The sequence below is a fragment of the Dendrobium catenatum genome, unplaced genomic scaffold, assembly GCF_001605985.2.
Source record: "Dendrobium catenatum unplaced genomic scaffold, ASM160598v2 fragScaff_scaffold_743, whole genome shotgun sequence".
In the NCBI taxonomy this organism is placed as follows: Eukaryota; Viridiplantae; Streptophyta; class Magnoliopsida; order Asparagales; family Orchidaceae; genus Dendrobium; species Dendrobium catenatum.
Window position 1 is genome coordinate 1,874,054 of NW_021319205.1, and position 20,668 is coordinate 1,894,721.

Genomic DNA, 20,668 nt, shown 5'->3' on the forward strand with positions numbered 1-20,668 from the left:
TATCCTAGAGCAATGTTCTTCTTTCTCTTATAGAATATATGACCAATTTCAGAAAGCCCATAAAGGTAGTCAAGAATGAGTTGGGCTTTGTGAATGGGTTGACTAGTAATGATCAGATAAGTGTCAGTGGAAACAAGAGGAGTGATATTAATTCTATCACCAGCTTTGGAATGATGGAAGTTCTAAGAACATGCTGGATGATTCTAGCATCTTGATGTAGAGTATTTACCTTGAGCAAATGGAATACTTGTCTAATCCCTCTAAGTACTCGGTTAATCTCAGTCCAATCAAAAGTTGTAGAAGAAGTCAAAGTGTAAGCTCATATTCCTTCGGTTCTTAAGTTTAAAGCTCCCAGATCCTCCTTGGTTATTTCTACATTCTTCCCTAGAACATAGGATCTAATCCTATCTTGATCATAGTTAAAGGTCATGTTTGCTAGGAAATAATAAAATATTGATATGTTGAAGGAGTAAATTAGAGTAAGGATAAACTCAAATTGAGTTGAAGCAAAGAGTGATAGTATCTAATAGATTATATTATCTTGAATCAAAACTCTGGAAGGGGTCATTTTTGTAGATACAAACCTAGGAAAGGATTCCCCGTTTGCTTTAGACAAGAAGTTCTCATGAGTGTTCCTAGAGAAAGGTCCCCTAGTCAACTCCTTTGTGTGCCTAACCATCTTGTTTGAACTCGCCATAGAAAGATCAAAGGGAATAGAAGATTGAAAAGGCTTTTAAAGAGAATGAAGTTTGAGTTCTAAACCCTTTCAATTTAAAGAAAAATGATTTTTCATACAAATAAAATTTGGTTCATTCCGTACGATGCATGGGTTTGTATGTACAAAAAAAATCTTCATATAGACGAACAAATACGGTTAAAATGAAATGACTTTTTGTAATCATACGAGTTACAAGGCATCCTTTCATACAAAATTTTTGACTAAACGATTGTACAGATGAATAGGTGTTTGTCCAAGATGGTCGATTATTTATAATCTTTTTTATGTCAGTTTGAATCGTCCCCCATTCTGATTGACACGTGATTCATATGTACAAACTCCAGGTTCGTATGTATGATAAAAAATAATAACTGTGCATATCCGTATAACCGTCTAGATGCGTACATACGATTGAATACACATCGTCCAGATGATTATCATGATAGTACAGATGAACTGTAATAAAAATAAAAAAATTATATGCATTCTATTCTACCCAAAGGATCGATACGCTACAAGATTTGTCCAGTTCAAAATTAATTTTGTAATGACAAATTTCACACTTAGATATTTCATATGATTGCTTGAAAAGCATGAAACCTTTTTGAAAAAGTTAAAAAAAAACACATAGAACTAAAAATAAAAAAGACAAAAACAATCATGCACAAAAAACACAAAAAAAATAAAAATAAAAACACACAATTAAAATAACAAAAACTAAAAGCTCACAAAAACACATATCAATGTTGCAGAAACATTTAATTAAGCATTCAAATCATTCACACCAAGACTTATTCTTAGTGTACTGAAAGTATCAAAGGCTAGTGGTTTTGTAAAAAAATCTAAAAGTTAATTTTCTGTAGAAACATGATTAAATTCAATTTCTCCTTTGGATATGTGATCTCTTATGAAATAATGCCTAAAGTCTATATGTTTGTTTCTTGAATGCTCAATAGGATTTTTAGAAATACAAATAGCACTAGTTTTATCACAATAAATGAGAATTGTGCCTATTATTAATCCTAAATCAATGAACTATTATTTCAACCAAAGTACTTGTGCCACACAGCTTCCTAAGGCTAAGTATTCAGCTTCAACAATAGATAGGGCTATGAAATTCTATTTTCTACTGGATTAAGATAGTAAAGAATTTCCAATAAATTGACATGTTTTATAAGTACTCTTTCTATCAACCCTTCAACCTACAAAGTCATAATCTGAATATCCAATTATTTCAAATAAAGAGCTAAACTTAGGATACCAAATCCCTAAGTTTTGAGTTCCAAATAGATATCTCAAAATACTTTTCACTACTGCCAAATGTGATTCTTTTGGATCTTATTGAAATATACCACATAAACAAAAAATAAACATAATATCGGTCGACTAGCTATCAAGTAAAGTAAAGATTTAATAATTCCCCTAAATTTCTTTTGATCAACAGATTTTTCCTTTGGGCCCTTATCCAACTGAACTGAGGAACTCATAGGTGTACTAACAGGTTTAGCATTGTCCATTTCATACCTTTTGAGGATGTCCTTAACATACTTCGACTGACTATGAAATGTACCCTCCTCAATTTGCTTAATGCTAAAGCCTAGAAAGTAACTCAAATCTTCTATTAGACTCATCTTAAATTCACTACTTATTTTTTTAGATAATTCATCATAAAGATTTTTATCAGTAGATCCAAAGATGATATCGTCAACATAAATTTATATAATGAGTATATATTCTCCCAATTTCTTCAAAAATAGAGTTATGTCCACACTCCCTTTTTCAAAAGATCTCTCAAGTAGTAAGGTGCTCAACCTTTCATACCAAGCCCTAGGTGCCTGCTTCAATCCCTATAATGCCTTTTTCAACTTAAAAACATAATTAGGGTATTTTGAATTTTCAAATCCTAGAGGTCGTTATACAAAAATATCCTTTTGGATTAACCTATTTAAAAAGGCACTTTTAATATCCATTTGATACAACTTTAAACCTCTAAAATAGACAAAGGATAATAAAATCCTAATTGCTTCAAGTCTAGCTACAGGGGAAAAAGTCTCCTTAAAATCAATTCCTTCAATCTGATTATATCCCTTAGCCACGAATCTAGCTTTATTTCTAATGACTACTCCTAAGTCATTCATTTTATTCTTGAATATCCACTTAGTTCTAACTACATTTTGATCCTTTAGCCTTGTAATTAATTCCCATACTTCATTTCTTAAAAATTAATTTAATTCTTTTAGCATTGCCAAAATTCAAAATTCATCCGAAAGTGCTTGATCAATATTTGTGGGTTCTATGATAGAAATAAAGGCTAAATGTTTGACTTCTTTGCTTAGTCCATGCCTAGTCCTAACACCCTCACAAGATTCACCTATAATCTATTCCTTTGGGTGATTTTTAGAAAATCTCAAATATCTAAGCAACAGGTTTTCTATCTCCAAATTTTCATCCAAATTTATTTTATCAATCTTTTGGGAGTCAATCTCTATCTCATCCTCTTCAACAATTAGTTCTTTCAAAATTTTAGATTTATCAAATATAATATGTGTGGTCTCCTTAATTACCAGATTTCTTTTATTGAATACTCTAAAAAATTTTCCAACACTAGAGTATCCTAGAAAAATTATTTCATCTAATTTTGGATCAAATTTTCCTAAGACAGATTTTCCATTATTATGTATGAATACCTTACATCCAAAGACATACAAATGTGAAAAATTAGGTGTTCTCCCCTTAAATAACTCATAGGGTGTTTTATTCAAGTTTGATCTGACATTCATTCTATTCAAAACATAACATGTCATGCTAATCACCTCAACCCAAAAATATTTAGAAAGTGAATATTATGCCAATATGGCTCGAGTGGCTTCTATTAATGTTCTATTCTTCTTTTTTACTACCCAATTCTACTGCAGGGTTCTAGGTGAAGAAAAATTATGACCAATCCCTTTCACCTTATAAAAATTCTCAAATTTTTATTTTCAAATTTTCCTCCACGATCACTTTGAATTATCAAAATCTCACTTCCTAGTTTTCTTTGAATATACGTCATAAAATTTCTAAACTCCTCAAATGATTCACTCTTATGATATAGAAATCTAACTCATGTGAATCTAGAAAAAAATCATCCATAATCAAAAATATGTATACCTTCCCTTATAGACTTACAATTCCAATTGGTCTAAAAAGATTTGTACGCAAAATTTTTAATGATTTACTAGTTCTCAGATCCTTCTTGGTCTGAAAGAGGACTTTACCTATTTTTCTAATTGACATGCATAGCAAAGGTGATCCTTAGTAAACTCTAGTTTTAGTATACCTCTCACTAAGTTCTTTTAGGTCATGCTAGAGTGATAAAGTCTCCTATGCTATAGTCATGACTCATCAGAAATAGTTTTTAAACAGAAAGCGGTAGGAGTTTTGATACAATTCAAATCTAGCATTTAAATATTGTTTACCCGTATACCATGCAAAATATCATTACTATTCAGGCTTAATATGTAGCTAGTAGGAAAAAATTTAACACAATATCCTTTATCACATAGCTGACTAATACTCAGAAGATTATGCTTTAAGCCTTCTACTAACAAAACATTTTCTATAAAAAAGTTTTTTATGTTCCCTATCATACCTGATCATACCACCTTCCTTGTGGTGTTATCTCTAAGTGTAACCCTACCTCAACTCCAGGCTTCCAGTGATATGAATTGTGTAGTATCTCCAATCATATGCTTTGAGCAACCGCTGTCCATATACCATAGGCTCTCATAAGGCCTTGTGTGAGAGCTATCATGTAAAATAATTAAATATTAGACCTGGGAACCCAAACAAGTTTGGGTTCTTATTTTGGCAAATTTAAAATAGATGCATGTATGATATGTCTAGGTTAATGTAACTTTGATTTCCACACCAAATAAGTTTTTCAATCCAATGTATAAGTGTGTGCATTATGTCCAAACAATTCATAATTGTAGCATTTGTCTCCAAGAAATAGGTTTCTTAATCATCTATAATTATTCTGTCTATTCCTGGATTATATAAATTTTGCATACAAAATAGGATTTGTGAAATCTTCAAATTTTTGGGGTATCCTATTATCCTCGAGAGCTTTTATCTTCAATTTGTAAAAGGTATTAATATCTTCTAATATACAATTTGTATAATTCACTGATATTTTTTTATCTCTGATTCATCCTTAAAAATTTTAATTTTTTTTCTAATTCTATGTAGGATAATTTTAAATTTTCATGGTTCTTATTCAAATCGTCAAACTCATTAAGTAATTTTATGTGATTGTTATCAATTAATGCATGATCTTTCTTAAAGATGTCAGCTAGTTGATTCTCAGTTGTCATATGGTGTAACTCAAAATCTCCTTTGGTCACATGATCTATAGGAGAAGGACTCAAAGTAAATATTGGATATGATTCTTAAGGATGTAGATGGAACTAGTATTGTTAAAAAGCATTGAAATTATGCCTATAGATAATCCTAAATCTAGAATTTGTTGCTTCAACCAAAGGACTTAGATCATATAACTTCCTAAGGCAATATACTCAACTTCAGTAGTGAAAAGTGAAACAAAGTTTTATTTTTTATTAGACCAGGAGACTAAAGACTGTCCTATGAATTTGTAAGTCTCAAAAGTGCTCTTTCTATCAATCCTACATCTTACAAAATCAGAAAAAAAATTCTAATAATCTCAAAAGATATCAGATTCCTAAGTTTTATATCCCTGAGAGATATCTAATAATTATCTTAACTATAGTCAGGTGGGATTCTTTAGGATCAACTTGAAATCTAACACAGAGATAAATATTAAACATTATATAAAGTCAGCTAGCAGTTAGGTAAAGTAAAGATCTAGTCATCCCTCTATACTTTTTTTATCAATAGATTTTTCCTTTGAGTCCTTCTCCAACTAAACACAGGAGGTCATGGGAGTTTTATTGGCTTGGCTTTATCCATTTCATATTTCTTCAAGATGCCCTTTATATACTTTGATTAATTTAGAAAGGTTCCATCATCCAATTATCTTATGTTAAATCCAAAAAAGTTGGACAACTCTCCCATCATACTCATCTTAAACTCCTTACTCATTATTTTAGAAAAATCATCACATAGCTTTTTATCAAAAGATCTAAAAAGTATATCATCTATATAAATCTGAATAATCAGTATCTCATCTCCTACTTTCCTCAAAAAAAGGGTGGTGTCTATGCTCCCCTTAACAAACTCCCTCTCTAGTAAGAATGTGTTAAGCCTCTCATACCAAGCTCTAGGTTCCTATATTCTAATCCATATAGGGCCTTTTTTAATTTATAAACATGATTTGGAAATTGAGAACTCTCAAAACCTAGGGGTTGCTATACAAACACATCCTCTTTTATTACCCCATTTAAAAAGGTACTCCTGACATCCATTTGGAAAAGCTAAAATCCCTTATAACATGCAAAGGCTAGAAGCACTCTAATGGCTTCCAATCTAGCTATAGGGGTAAAGGTCTTCTCAAAATCAATCCCTTCTATTTGGTTGTACTGCTTAGCCACCAATCTCGCCTTATTCCTAATCACCACACCACAATCATTCATTTTATTCTTATAAACCCATTTGGTTCAAATTATACTTTATCCCTTTCATCTTTCTATAAGCTCCCAAATAGTATTCCTAATAAATTAGTTAAATTCCTCTAGCATGGCTAAGATCCATAACTCATCAGATAAGGCTTGATTGATATTGGTAGGTTCAGTCAATGAGATAAAGGCAGAGTGGTTCACTACCTTCCTAAGTCCATGCCTATTTCTAACACCTTCAGAAAGGTCTACTAAGATCAATTCTTTAGGATGAATAAAAGAATATCTCCAATCCCTAGGCAAAGTGTGTGTAGGTTCTACCCTTTCCTCCAAATTTGCATTTTCTACTCCTTAGGTAATCTCTCCTACTCCTTCAGTGTTTTGGGGCTCTACCCTCTTCTCCAAATTTTCAACTCCTTGGGCAATCTTTCCAACCTCATCTTCATCCTCAACTCTATACTTCTTAGGATCAGATTCATCAGACACTACATGAGTTGAGAAGTTGTGGCGAATTCTTTTATCCTCACAAAAGTCTCAAAATCTCTCATTTTCAAACTCTCCCCCATGGTCACTATGGATGGTCAAAATTTCACAACCTTTTTTGAACCCAAGTGGAGAATGATCTAAACACATCAAAAGACTTACTCTTATGTGACAAAAATTTAATCCAAGTGAACCTCGAGTAATCACCGACAGTAAAAAATTCCTAGACTTTCTCCCCTAAGCTAACAGTGCTAATGGGTCCAAATAAATATATGTAAAGGACTTCTAAAGGTCTACAGGTACTAATATGCTTAATGGAATGAAAAGAAGATTGGACTTTCTTCCCTAGTTGGTAGGCATCTCATAGGTGATCTTTTGTGAACTTAAGCTTGGGGACACCTCTAACTAGGTCTGTTTGGGTCACTCTTCTAAGGGTTTTTATATTGGCATGATATAACCTCATGTACCACAACCACGACTCATCAGTGATAGTTTTTAAGCTAAATGAAGTAGCACATTCAATATTATTTAAATCAAGCATATAAATATTATTGATCCACTTTTCCTGTAAAACACTGTTGTTATACAAGCTAATAAGACATGCATTTGCCAAAAAAATTATAATGAAGCCCTTATTGCACAACTAACTGATGCTTAGCAAGTTGTGTTTCAGTTCATCTATAAGAAAAATATTTTTAATCAAAAGGTTCTTGGAGTTTTTGATTATACATGCACCCACCATATTCCTAGTGGTATTGTCTCCAAGAGTGGCCTTGCCTCCAGCCCTAACCTCTAGTGAAATGCATTGATTGGCATCACCAGTCCTGTGTCAAGAGAATCCATTGTTCAGGTACCACATGCTCTCATGAGGTCTTTGGTGAGCAAAATCCTATAAAATTATCAAACTTTAGATTTGGGAACCCAAACAAGTTTGGGTCCCTTCTTATGAAAAGTAGAATGCCATGCATGTGTGTTATACAATGAATCATGCAATTTGGGTCTCCATACCCAATGTGTAATATGGTGAACAGTGCAAGTGTGTAAAATATGCCCTAGCATGCCACATAAAAAACATCTAAAACCAAAAAAAGGATTTACTAATCTACTCGGGTTATAGTGCCTGTTTCTAGGTTTCAAAATTTTTGCCTTTGAATTTAGATTGAAAAACTATTCAGGTGTGGGTGTATACAAATTTTTTCCAAGTACATTCAATTTAGCTTTAAACCTCGGGTTAGCACTTTATAAAGTGACATTATCAACTCTCAAATAGTGCTCCCTATGCTGAGATTCGTTAATATATGTTTTAAAATTAATTTCAAGTGCAGTATGGGATGCTTTAAATGAATCATACTCTATGACCAACTCAGAATGCTTTTTATTTAACTCATCAAACTCATCAATTAATGACATGTGATTGCTATCAATTTGAATGTGATCTTTACTAAAAACTTCATACTCTTTTTACAAATTTAAAAACTCTAATTTTAAACTAGCATGCAATTTCTTAAGTTTCCTATATAATGCATTAATTTGTTCAAAAACTTCAAGTAATTGACTATAGGTTAGTTTGCATACCTCCTCTTGCCAAGACTGACTAAGATGATCATTGGCCATCAAGCACAAGTTTGTTGTCTCCTCCTCAGCTTTAGTCTTAGAGGGGTCATATGCTGATTCCGCCCAAAATGCCTTTTGGAACCGCTTCTTTTCCTTTATGAACTTGGGTTTCTCCTCACCCTTCTTATTGCTTGGGTGAGCCTTAAGTTTAGGATAACCAACTTTGACATATCCATGCCTTCTTGCATTCAAAATAAATAATATCATAATAACTTTTAAAAAATTTTATACCCTTACCTTTGTTCCATTTCTGATGATACAGGTGATTCTTCCTTAGAAAGCTTTTGAACTGCCTAGCGATTAAAGCAAAGTTATTACTTTCAAAGATGAAAGAATTAGTATATGTATTGTTAGGTTTCAGCACCATAGTTTTCTCCTTTTTTTCTCACCTGCATCAAGTTATCTTTGGTTCACTCATTGCTCATAAGCAATTAGTGTTGTAAGTAAGTTATCAACATAATAAGCATTCAAATCCTTAGATTTAGTAATTATAGTAATCTTAAAATCAAAGGAAGAAGAAAATCATCTTAAAGTTTTATTGACTCTTTCATAGCTAGTTAGCTCTCTTTCTAAGGCATGTAATAAGGTGACGATTTAAGTAAACATAGTATACATTTCAAAAATCGATTTAGTAGGTTTTATAAAAAAAGTTCATAGTCATTCAATAAAATATTTAATCTAAATTGATTAACTTCATTTATTTCTTCATAAGTGATACATAATCTATCTCAAATTTCTTTACCAATAGCACAAGTTGAAATACACATGTAATCTTTATATTTTAAAGCGCAAAAAAAATATTTTAAGCATTTTATATTGAGTTTTGCTAAATCCCTATCATCAAAAGTCCATTCAGTAAAAGGAAGTTCAATTTTAATGCCATTAATTTCACATGACGGAGATGAATATCCATCCTTAACAAGCATCCACATGCGATAGTCAATCGATTGTAAAAAATTAGACATTCAAGTTTTCTAAAAATCAAAAGAAATTTTATCAAACAAAGGTGGTCGGGTAATATAATACCCTTTCATAATATTATGATGACCAAAGTTAACCATTGATCAGAATTCAAAAGTTTTCAAAAACTAAATTTTATGAATCCTGCTCTAATACTACCTGAAAGTTTGTTAAGGATGTTAAGCCCTTGTGAATAAGCCCAAGACTAACCAAGAGGGGGGTGAATTGGTATTTAAAATATTATTCTAACAAAATCTTAAACACAACCAAATAGTCACCACATAAATTAAAGTTAAAAAATTAAATGCAGAAGAATTATAAGAAAGAACATACCAAATTTTATAGTGGTTCGATCAACTTGACCTACGTCCACTCTCTAGAGCCTTACCTCTGGGTATTGCACTAAACTCAGTGTCTCACCTTTTTCCCCTACAGTAAGGTGGAGAAGTCCATTCAAAAACTCCTTTCTACCAACTCGGATGAGGCAGAGAACCTAACTCTTTTAGCTTCCTCCTGAAGCAGGTAGAAAACCCAACTCCTTTTACTTCATCCTAAAGTAGGCAAAGAACCTAACTCCTTTTGCTTCCACCTGAAGAAGACAGAGAACCTCAATCAATTACTAAAGTAGACCTCTCTTGAACCACTAAGAAACTAGGGATAATAACTAGAAGATGAATTGGATCCTAACTTGGATCAACCTTTATAAAACCCCTCAAAAACTCCCCCTCACAAGATTTGCATGTGACATACATATGGGTTCATACCAGCATTTAGAGGGACAAATGTACTAAAAAAGAAACTAGAGAAAAGAAGGTTAAGCACTCAACACATATGTGAGAGAAAGATGGAAGTTGCATCATCCATATGACGTAGATAAGTAGGATTTATAGTCCTTAAAGAGAAGGGACTTACTCACTATTTAAGCATACTACGAGACCAAATGTAGTAGCCTTGAATCCTAAATATAAATTGGTCTTAGTGTTCTACGCACACTAACACACGTGTCCTAACTAATATAGTGCAAAACCTAGACTTACCCTGACCTAGATTGGGGAGCCAGCTAAACACCTAATCAATTTAAAACCATGATTTCTAGTCATTTATGAAAGATGGGTGGGTGGTTTTAGTTTTTGAAAGTTAAGGCCGACATCTAGAAACTTTCCTAATTTTCCTTGTACTTATGTCGAGTAGATGCTCCTAGAGCTAATATAATTAAATTTTTATTTTAATTAGTTTCTAATGCAATGCATGCTAGTTAAAAGATCCAAATCATATATGCATAATACTTTAAAAATAGGCTTATAGAAAGTAAATTTTTAAAAAATATTGTGCCTCCCCAGGTCCTGCACTTCTTCCTCACAAGCCAGATTATCCGGACTCTACTCGCAGGCGGGGATGTGTCTTCTAATAAGAAGAGAAGGATGCAACATTATGTATGCGTCCTCGGATGATTCTGACAGTTTCCTAGATCGTTAGTTTTCTAAATTATTTAAATCTTAAACATTAAATTTTAGTTATGAGTAAAAAAAAAATTTAGTCCTTAAAGTGCCTAACGAAATTTAGGCTAAAATAAAACTGGCATGTAGATCGGCAATAAACTAATAAAAATAGGCAACCCGAGAGGCACACATTCATAAATCAATCACATTAGAGTAATTAAGCAAATTATTAAATATACATAGGACAATTGCCCTTAATTATAAATTAGGATCTACAGAAAAGTAAAGTGGCCGGGCACCATTGCCAACAACCCAGATTTCTATGCCTATGAACAACATAAATGACTTCGAGTGGAATATTGGGTCTTCAGGTCTTCAAGCTTCTCTTGTTAGATTTCTCCTCCTTAGACTCCTTGGATTTCTTCTCCTTGGACTCCTTTAATTTCTCCTCCTTGGACTCCATGAATTTTTCATGGCTTGAATATATAAATGAAGAGATAATTTCCCCCCTTAGGGGGGTATTGCCTTTTCTCTTTGGATATCTAAAAGTCATCCGAACTCAATCTTCCAAATAGAAGAAGACTCTCCCCTTTGAGGATGACTTTTTCTTTTGGAATTCGAGTTGGTTAAGGATATCCCAACTCAAAGTATATTTTTACAACTCTCATAATTATTATAAATTATTATATTAATAGAAAGAAATAAATTCTAGACTCTCCTGCAAGGTTATCCTAATAAAAATTCCAAGCTGTTGATATATCACAAGCAGTTTATTTGGAAAGTAATAATGCTCATCACATCCGCACTTGGCCATGCTCTTAATTATTTATGAGGGCTAAGTGATCCACCTGTAGTAGTTATAATTATGATTTTAGTCCTTATTTATTCATGGGGGCTGAGCAATTTCTGAAGCACCTGCATAAGATATTATTAGTATTTGATCATGATAATTACCCCCCCCCCCCTTTTATTTAACACTGTATGAGCATGGCCACCTATAGGAAAAATAATATATCATCCATAACCTAGGGGCAGTTCTAATGCACAATAACATCAATTCCTAGAGTGCAATAAAAGTAAGAAAACATATCAATTAATTTTTCACAACTTGCAATAAAACTTAAAAAACCCAGCACACAGCAGAAAAATAAACACCGACCTAGCCTAAGTCTAGAAGTGCTACCCTAGCAAATAATTCTACATGTGTGTAAGGCTTGTGTGATTTTGGATAGATCCTATATATGATGATTAGTTCAAGTTGCTTAAGGTTAGAATTTGTTGAAGGTTAGAAAAGAAAATTTTAATTAAAGTTTAAATATTAGTGAATTAGGATCCATTTTAGTTAATTTAGTTTGTTGATCTCTTTTTTAATGCTCAGGGTATTGATAATTAAAGTTTAAGTTGCATTAGCCAATTTTGGAAAATCTTGGTTCCTCCTAGGTGCTAGGGTGAGGGGGGGCTAAAAGGTCACTATATGAAATAGGCTATATTTGGGATTCATAACATCTTAGGTAAATACTAGACCTTAAGGTGTGTAGTTAGGCTTTGAGTTTACTGGATTTGGAGCTTCTTTTGCAAAGATATGAATTTTCCAAGTTTTGGGCAATTAATGAATTATTAAAACTATCTAATTAGGGGTAATTTTATGATTTAGTTCCAAATCAGCTCCAAACTAATTGGAATCATCTTTAAAGGTCAAAAATAACCTAATAAGGTGTTCCCAAGTGTTTAGAGAAGATTTAGGATTTTTAATAATTTGTAATTACTTAATAGGTGTAAAATAGTAATTTTTAATTAAGGTTAAATTAAGGGCCAGATTGAGGTCAAACTAAGTGGCCCTATTTATCTAAGGTTAAGAATTGAATTTGGAACAATTTAAGTAATTATGAGTAGTTTTCTGATTTAAAATGGATTTATTATAATTTTTAAAATGTGTTGGGCCCTATTTAACACGTAAATTAGGGTTGAATAATTAAGGGGTCTAAAGAGCCCTAAAAAATCCTACAAAATTTTGAGTTGTTTAAGATGTCACTAAGTTTAAATGTTGAAGTTTTCATGTCAATCAGTGATCTACCCTATCTCCTAGAATTTTTCTAGTGTCCTTAATTATTATCCTTAGGATGTCATTATGTTGAATAAACTTGAGTTTTGGACTAACCCTCAAGATAACTATGCAAGAAATATACAAAAATATTAAACACACCATGTCCTTAGATATAGGAGAGACTAAACTAAGTGGTCGTGCATCCTACACATGCAAGATATGATAAAGAAAAAAAACTAAGCACGCTTATCAAAGTGAATAGTGATTGATTGGGACCTAATCATTTACTAATCCACTCCATCATGATAACTCTTCACATGTAAAATATATGCTTAAAATTTTGTTAAAGTGAATCTACCAAAATTAGAAATTTAAAATATATGTAATTTTAAAATAACTTTGAAATACATATAAATAATATAAATTTTGGAAAATAAGACAGTATCAAAATAAGTCAATTTATAAGTAAATGAGAGGCCCCACCAGCCATCAAAGGATGGTTTCAAAATAATTTGAAAGTTGTTTTAAAATAAAGTATCTTTAATTATTTAAATAATATTAAAATATTCAAATAATAAGGTAAAATAAAAATATGAAAAAAAGTAAAATTCAACTTATGAAAATAATTTTAAATTAAAATTCACATTTTTCTGAAAAGTTTAAGTTATTATAAATCTAATTTAAAATGAAAAAGATATGAATTATTGAAGTTTAAAATATTTAAGGGTAATTTTAAAATAATCAAAATTGTAAAGCCTCTGAAATTTAATATTAATTAAATAAAATAATGATAATATTATTAGTTTTAAAGTAATAATAATAATAATAGAACTAGTTTTAAAATAAGACTAATATATTTTTAGCGTTTAACACTATCATTTCAACTCCATCCAAAAGTTTTTGACCCAAATATTGCTCATAGGCAATGAGTGAGCCAATCAAATTATCAATAGAATATTCATTCAAATTTTTTGATTCATAAATAGCAACAACTTTGGCATCAAACTTATCAAGTAGAAAACATAGAATTTTATTAACTTTTTCAAAGTTTGAAAACTCCTTTCCTAAAGCATGTAATGATGTAACAATTTGAATAAATCTATTATACATGTCTAAGATCGTCTCATAAGGTTTCATGCAAAAAACATTCATAATCATGCATTAAAATATTCAACTAGGATTGCTTGATTTCACTAGTGCCTTTGTATATGGTGTGTAATTTATCCCAAATTTTCTTACCAGTAGTGCACGTGGAAACTAACATACAATCTTCAAAATTTAAAGAGCAAAAAAAATAGTTTAATGATTTTGCATTCAATTGAGCATTGATTTTCTCTTCTCTACTCCATTGATTAAAAGGAATATCAATTTTAATTCCATCTAAAATACGAGATTGTATAGAATAACTAGTTAAAATCATTTGCCACATTCGAAAATCAATTGATTGCAAAAACGTAGACATGCAAATTTTCCAAAAATCAAAAGTAATATTTTTAAATAAACGTGGTCTGATAATTGAATAACCTTCCACAATATTACGATTATAAAATTAGCCATTAATCAAAATTCAAAAGTTTTTAAAAACCAGATTTTATGAATCCTGCTCTTATACCACTTGAAAGATCATTAGAGATATTAGGCCCTTATGAACAAGCCCAAGGCTATTTAAGGGAGAGGTAAATTGGTATTTTAAAAACTTTTTAGGATCAAAGCACAAACCAAACCGAAATTCACCATAAAGAAAACATAATGCATAAATTAAATATACAAAAAAAAATACACTAATTTATAGTGATTCGATCAAACCTTGACTTATGTCCACTACTTGATGGCACCCTCCGAGTATTGCACTAACTAAGTGTCTCTCCTTTAGCCCCCACAGCTTGGCAGAGAAGCCCTTATAAAATCACTTCCATCTTTTCCGATGCGGTAGAGTAGCCGTGTCCTTTGACACCAAAGAGATCTTCTTCTTCCCAGCTTCATTCAAGACAAGCCTTTAATTTGATGGTACTAAGGAGCAAGCTCGCAGGACCAATCGTGTGGAATCCCCCTCCACACTCCCTTGAAATCCCCTCCAAGGATCTTCTCCCTCTCTCAAACTCCACCCTTTCCTCTCACCCTTTCAATCTCTCTCTTCAAGTTCCCTCCAAAAGAGCGAAGCTACAATGGCCGCCAAAGACACATACCAAGTGCCTTATTAAAGTTTAAATAGAGGAGCTCAAAATGAGCTCATTAATTGCAACTTGCCGACTTTATCATTCAGGACGATATAAATATCATCATGTACGATCAGTGCAATTTAAGTCTAATCAACCAGGATGATTTTGGATGATTATAAAACATTTGTTCATATCATCCAGCGTATCATCCCGGCCAATCTTGCGATCTTCCAGGATGATTTAATCATGCAATCAAGTCTTAATTGCTTTCTTTAAATACCATATTAATTTAGGCAAAATTATGCTGGATCGGCCAAGACGATCCAGGATGATGCCCTGGATGATGTCCAAAAATAACTAATTGCTAAATAGATCTGGCGGCTGATTATTTCTATTTTGAGTCTATCGCCCAAGCCGATACAAAATTAACCAGGACGGCCAGGACAATGTGATATGACGGCTGCCATATCTAAGATGCCCTAATTAAGGTTTCTATTTTTTTTGACAGATCATCCAGGATGATATACGGATCGTCCTGGATGATGTGACCAAAAATAGTAAACTCTAAATCAGATAAAAAATTCCTAAGTGTGTGTGTGCAAGGTTAGAAAGCAAGCAAGCACCCCTACAAAACATAACTCAAGAAATAAAAAATTAAATCGATGAAAATTACAAGTAAAACAATTCTCCCAAATCTTGAGCTTTTAGTGGTGCATCATAGTCCAAAAAAATTTGTACACATAAATAAACATAAAATTCAAGTATAGATAGGCAGCAGAAAGTGAAACCTAATATTCATTATCATTAAAAAACATAAACTCATATGCACGAGTTGTAATAGCGCTCAGCCACGCGGCACAACGGGACTGGCGGGTCAAACGGTGGGTAGCGGTGGGCCACATGGTGACCTAAGACAGGCTCTATCGACCGCGGTCGGCTTCACTTATCCACATAAGATGGATGCCGCAGGCCGTCTGATCCTATGTTGAAATGAATCTATGATCGAGATCAAGGTGGACGGGACCCTGATCTGTGGAATCAATTCTACGGTTAGAATAAAATTTTAGAACAGACAAATCTAGGCCGTTGATCGAGCGGTCAACGGTCCGGATCGCGCATGGCCTACGATTTATGTAAACCAAAACCCTAAAAAATGATTCACCATTTTCTATCAGTCTACATAATGGATCTTAATGAAATTTTAAACACATATTATAATTGTGAAGAGCATTCATGGGGTATCAAAAGTGCGGCCTAAAATGCGTTATGTAGAAATTTATTTAACCCTAGGTGATCTAGTCTAGGGTTTCTATTTTCACCTTGGTTTTTGGACAGTTTGACCCGTATATTGGCTTGTTGCACTTGTAGACTATCTACGCTCCTAGTTGAAGAAGAAACCATGTGCTTTTGACGCCTAGATCGCAAGCAAAATGACTTAGAAGTTACAAAGCCTTGGATCACTAGAAAACTCGCCGGCAGTGGCTTTAACCGGTCAGATTTGACTTGGAATGCATGGGTAAAGGTCATGGGAGCTCTCACCTCAAAGATCTCAGGCTCAGGAGACTTGGAGCAATAGCAAGAGTTAAAATTCCTCTAAACAACCTAATATTCCCTATTTAATGCCCCTAACCCTATGATGGATGGCTTGGATTGAGTTTGGAATCAAATAGGAGGGAAAATAGGTCAGTTTGGCCAGGGTTTTCAATTCAAATCCCATTGGAATCAATTCAAGGCATTAAATAGGCTTTAATTTAATTTAAATAGGTCAATTTGACCTATTTAAGACTTGGGTTGACCAAATCAATGGTTGACCTAGTCAACTCAGTCAAATAAGTCTAAGGGAGTGAGGGTTTGAGTCTAAGGAAGATAGGAATTGATTTTAGATCAAAAAAATAGAATTAGGGTCAATTTGGGTGAACCATGGTTGACCTTGTCAACCATGTTGACCCAAGACCAAGGTTTAGGCTCAGCAGACTCAATTTGACCCAAGGAACTGAGTGGTAGAGGTCTTGGGGCCTTGTTTGGTCAATTTGACCAGGTCAACCCCTTGGTCCTAGGGTTTGATAAAATCAAGGTCAACAAATGAACCCCAATAGGAACAACGAACAAGTAGTGAATCGCTCGTGTTGGCGTTGACCGATTGTGCCAAAGGAAGTAGAGTGAAGACCATAAGTAAAATAGTACCAAAAAGGTGGAAGAAAATAGGGAGCTCTTCTCCTGGACTTACCCTATAGCAAGGGCAGAGCCTAGGAGAGAGTGAAGAGCAGCAGTACATAAGTAAGACGTCACCAAATGGCGAATAAGTGATGGGATCTTCTCCTGGCCTTACCCCTCAATAAGGGGAGAGCTAAGGAAAGAATCCCAATAAAGTATCACCATAAGGGTGAAAAAATTAGGGAGGGTTTCTCTCCATGTCTTACCCTGTAGTGAGGGCAGAGCTGAAGAAAGAACCAAGAGTGAAATAGTAAAAGTAGACCGACTATCTACCTAACCAAATCAAAATAGCATAATAGAAGGTGAAGGGGTCTTATCTTCTCCTGATCCTTTCAGAATAGTAGATTGGGGTGACTCAGTATTTGCCTGACCATATCGAGTAAAGGGGTGGTGGATTGGGGTGACTTAGTATTTGCCTGACTCTATCGGGCTCTCTTAACCGGGTAAGTAAAACCAACTACCTGTCTGTTCATTTCAAACAACAGTATAGAAGGTGGAAATGATCCCATCTTCTCCTGATACTTTTGGAGCAGTGGATTGGGATGAGTCACTACTTTTACCTGACCTTAGCAAAAAGTAAATAAGCCATGAAATTTGAAGTCTGCCTAGTCTTTAACAGGACATCCGGAGTAAAGTGGTGGTGAGGAATGCCTCCTAGGGACCTTATTGGGCTCTCTCAACCAGATAAGTAAAACCAACTACCATTCTGACCATATTGGAAAGCAGGGTAGAAGGTGAAAAGGATCCCGTCTCCTTCTGATCCTTTTGAAATAGTTGATTGGGGTGACTCACTACTTCTGCCTGACCTCAACAAAAAGTAACTAAGCCATGAAATTGGAAGCCTTCTTAGTCTTCTATAGGACATCTAGAGTAAAGGGGTAGTGAGGAATGCCTCCCAGGGACTCTGTCGGGCTCTCTCAATTAAGTAAAACCAACTACTAGTTTGACCGTATTAGGATAGCAGGGTTGAAGGTGAAAAGGATCCCATTTTCTCCTGATCCTTTCAAAATAGTGGATTGGGGTGACTCAATACCTCTCCCTGACCTCAGCAAGAAGTAAATAAGCCACAAAATTGAAAGTCTACCTAGTCTTTAACAGAACATCCAGAGTAAAAAGAGGTGGTGAGGAATGCCTTTCAGGTGCTCTATCAGGCTCTCTAAACCAGGTAAGATTCAACATATGCTCAACTAGATTGGCCTTGAAAATGAGAAAGGGATCAACACTCACTTGCTCCTATCAAGAGTAGTGTGTAGAGAGTCAGGCTCTGGTGCCTGTCTGATCACAATAGAACACTTAGAAAGAAAAAGAGTGGTGAGGAATGCCTTTTAGGGTCTCTGTTAAGCTCTCCCAACCAAGTAAGTAAAACCAACTACCTGTCTATTAGCATTAAAATAGCAAGGTAGAAGCTAAAAGTCATCTCATCATCAACATAACACAGATCTGTGTAGGGATGTGAGGGAGAAACAATGGAAGAATTCCAAGGGTAGAGTTATCTAAGCAATCCTAAGCTAGCATTTTGGTCACCCCATAATAAAGGACAAATTGTCATGGCCATGAGTATCCAAATGCTGTTGAGATCTCTTAGGGAACCCTAACCCCACACAAAAGGGGAAGAGAACATCATCATGCTATCTCACAAGAAAGCTAGATGAGATGGACCCTAAGTAGAGTGTGTAAAGGGGCAGTCTCATTCCAATAGAGTAAACGGAAACTGAAGTAGCGAGAGAGCACCTCTGCTACAAAAAATAGGACTAAGCCTAGTAAAAATAACCATCAAGGGAGATACAGTACTAAACCCATACTAACTTATGGGGACCGTGTAAAAAGTGGAAGCAACATCAACACATCCAAACGACCTCTCGAGCAGCTAGCTAAGAGTCGGGTCTCAATGAGAAAATAAGTGGTGGAGGGATCTGAAGAGCTAACTTTCTGCTAGAAAATCAAAGATCATAAAAAAGGTGATGGTGGCACCTAAGGCATGATGCCCTATCTCACCAAGTGAGGGAAAAAGAACCAAAACAGTGAGGGAACACACTCGCCACTAAGGATAATAACTCTGAGTAGGATTAATAACTATCAGAAGATCATAGTGGTAACACCCACACAAACTAGTGGGATCCTGTGGGAGGTGAAAGTGACCTAAACACATTCATAAGGCTACTCTGATGATTGAAAGTAGTTTATGAATGATATGATAGGTCACAAAAAAGAAGTTAGAGAATTGATCTTCCTTTAGAAAATCTAAGCTCTCAAAGTAATGATGTTAATACCTAATATAAGATATACTACATCACTTCCAAGAAAACATCTCTAGGTAGCAAGGGGACACACTCACTACCTGAGGATAATAATTTTGAATAAGATTGAATAAGCATCAAAGGGTCATAATGGTAACACCTGCCCTAACCAAGTAGAACCCTGTGGGGAGTAAAAGAACCACTACCACATTCTTAGGACTACTCTGGTAGCTAAGAGTAGGATACGAATGGTGAAGTAGGTAAGCAAAAAAACTAAGAAGCTAATCTTTTGATAGGAAATCAGAGCTCTTAAGGGTGTGATGCTAACATCTGAGATAATATTTACTACATCATAACTAAGGAAACAACTAGAGGTGATAAGGGAATACATCTGCCACCGAGTATAGTATTAGTGAGTGAGATCAATGATCATCAAAATGTCACAATGGTAACACCTACCCTAACTAGGTAGGACCATGTGAGAAGTAAAAGCGACACTACCACATTCATAGGACTACTCTGGCAGCTCAGAGCAATGTATGAATGGGAGAGTAGGCTTCCAAAAGAGGGTAGAAGGGGGTTGATCTTTATCTCAAAAAAATCCAAGCCCATAAGATAGTGATGTTGACATCCAAGACATGATGTACCACATCACTAATAAAGATAATTAAAACTATAAAAGCTCAAACATATATAGGTATGCATTCATCCTTGAGGTTAACACCAAGGTGCCTCAAAGGATAGCAAAGAAGAAGAACTTTGCGGAACTTGTGCTCTTAAAGAGTATTATTGGGTTCCTCCTATGATAAGGGAAACCAGTTTTGCTCTACTAAGAGCTTCCCTCTTTTTTATGATATATATTTTTTATTTTATGTATTCTTCATCTTAGATCTAGATTGTCCCATACTGTCGAAGATAACACATAGTAGAGGGAATGTTTACTGTATTTATGAGTTACTCTTAGTATGAGGATATCCTCTAATGATTGAAATATAAAGAGAGGGAACTATGAATAGCTTTGATAACCCAGGCCATGTTTGTCACATGAACAAAACATGGGAAATAGATTACACAGGATCTTTGTAAATAAGTGAACCGTTGGTTTTGATAATCTAGACCATATTCAACTCATGTGAATGAACTGGGAGCACGATCATAGTAAAATCGATGTATAAATAAAATTAAAAAATTAGGATAGAGGGTCAACATTACCACTCTTGACTAACC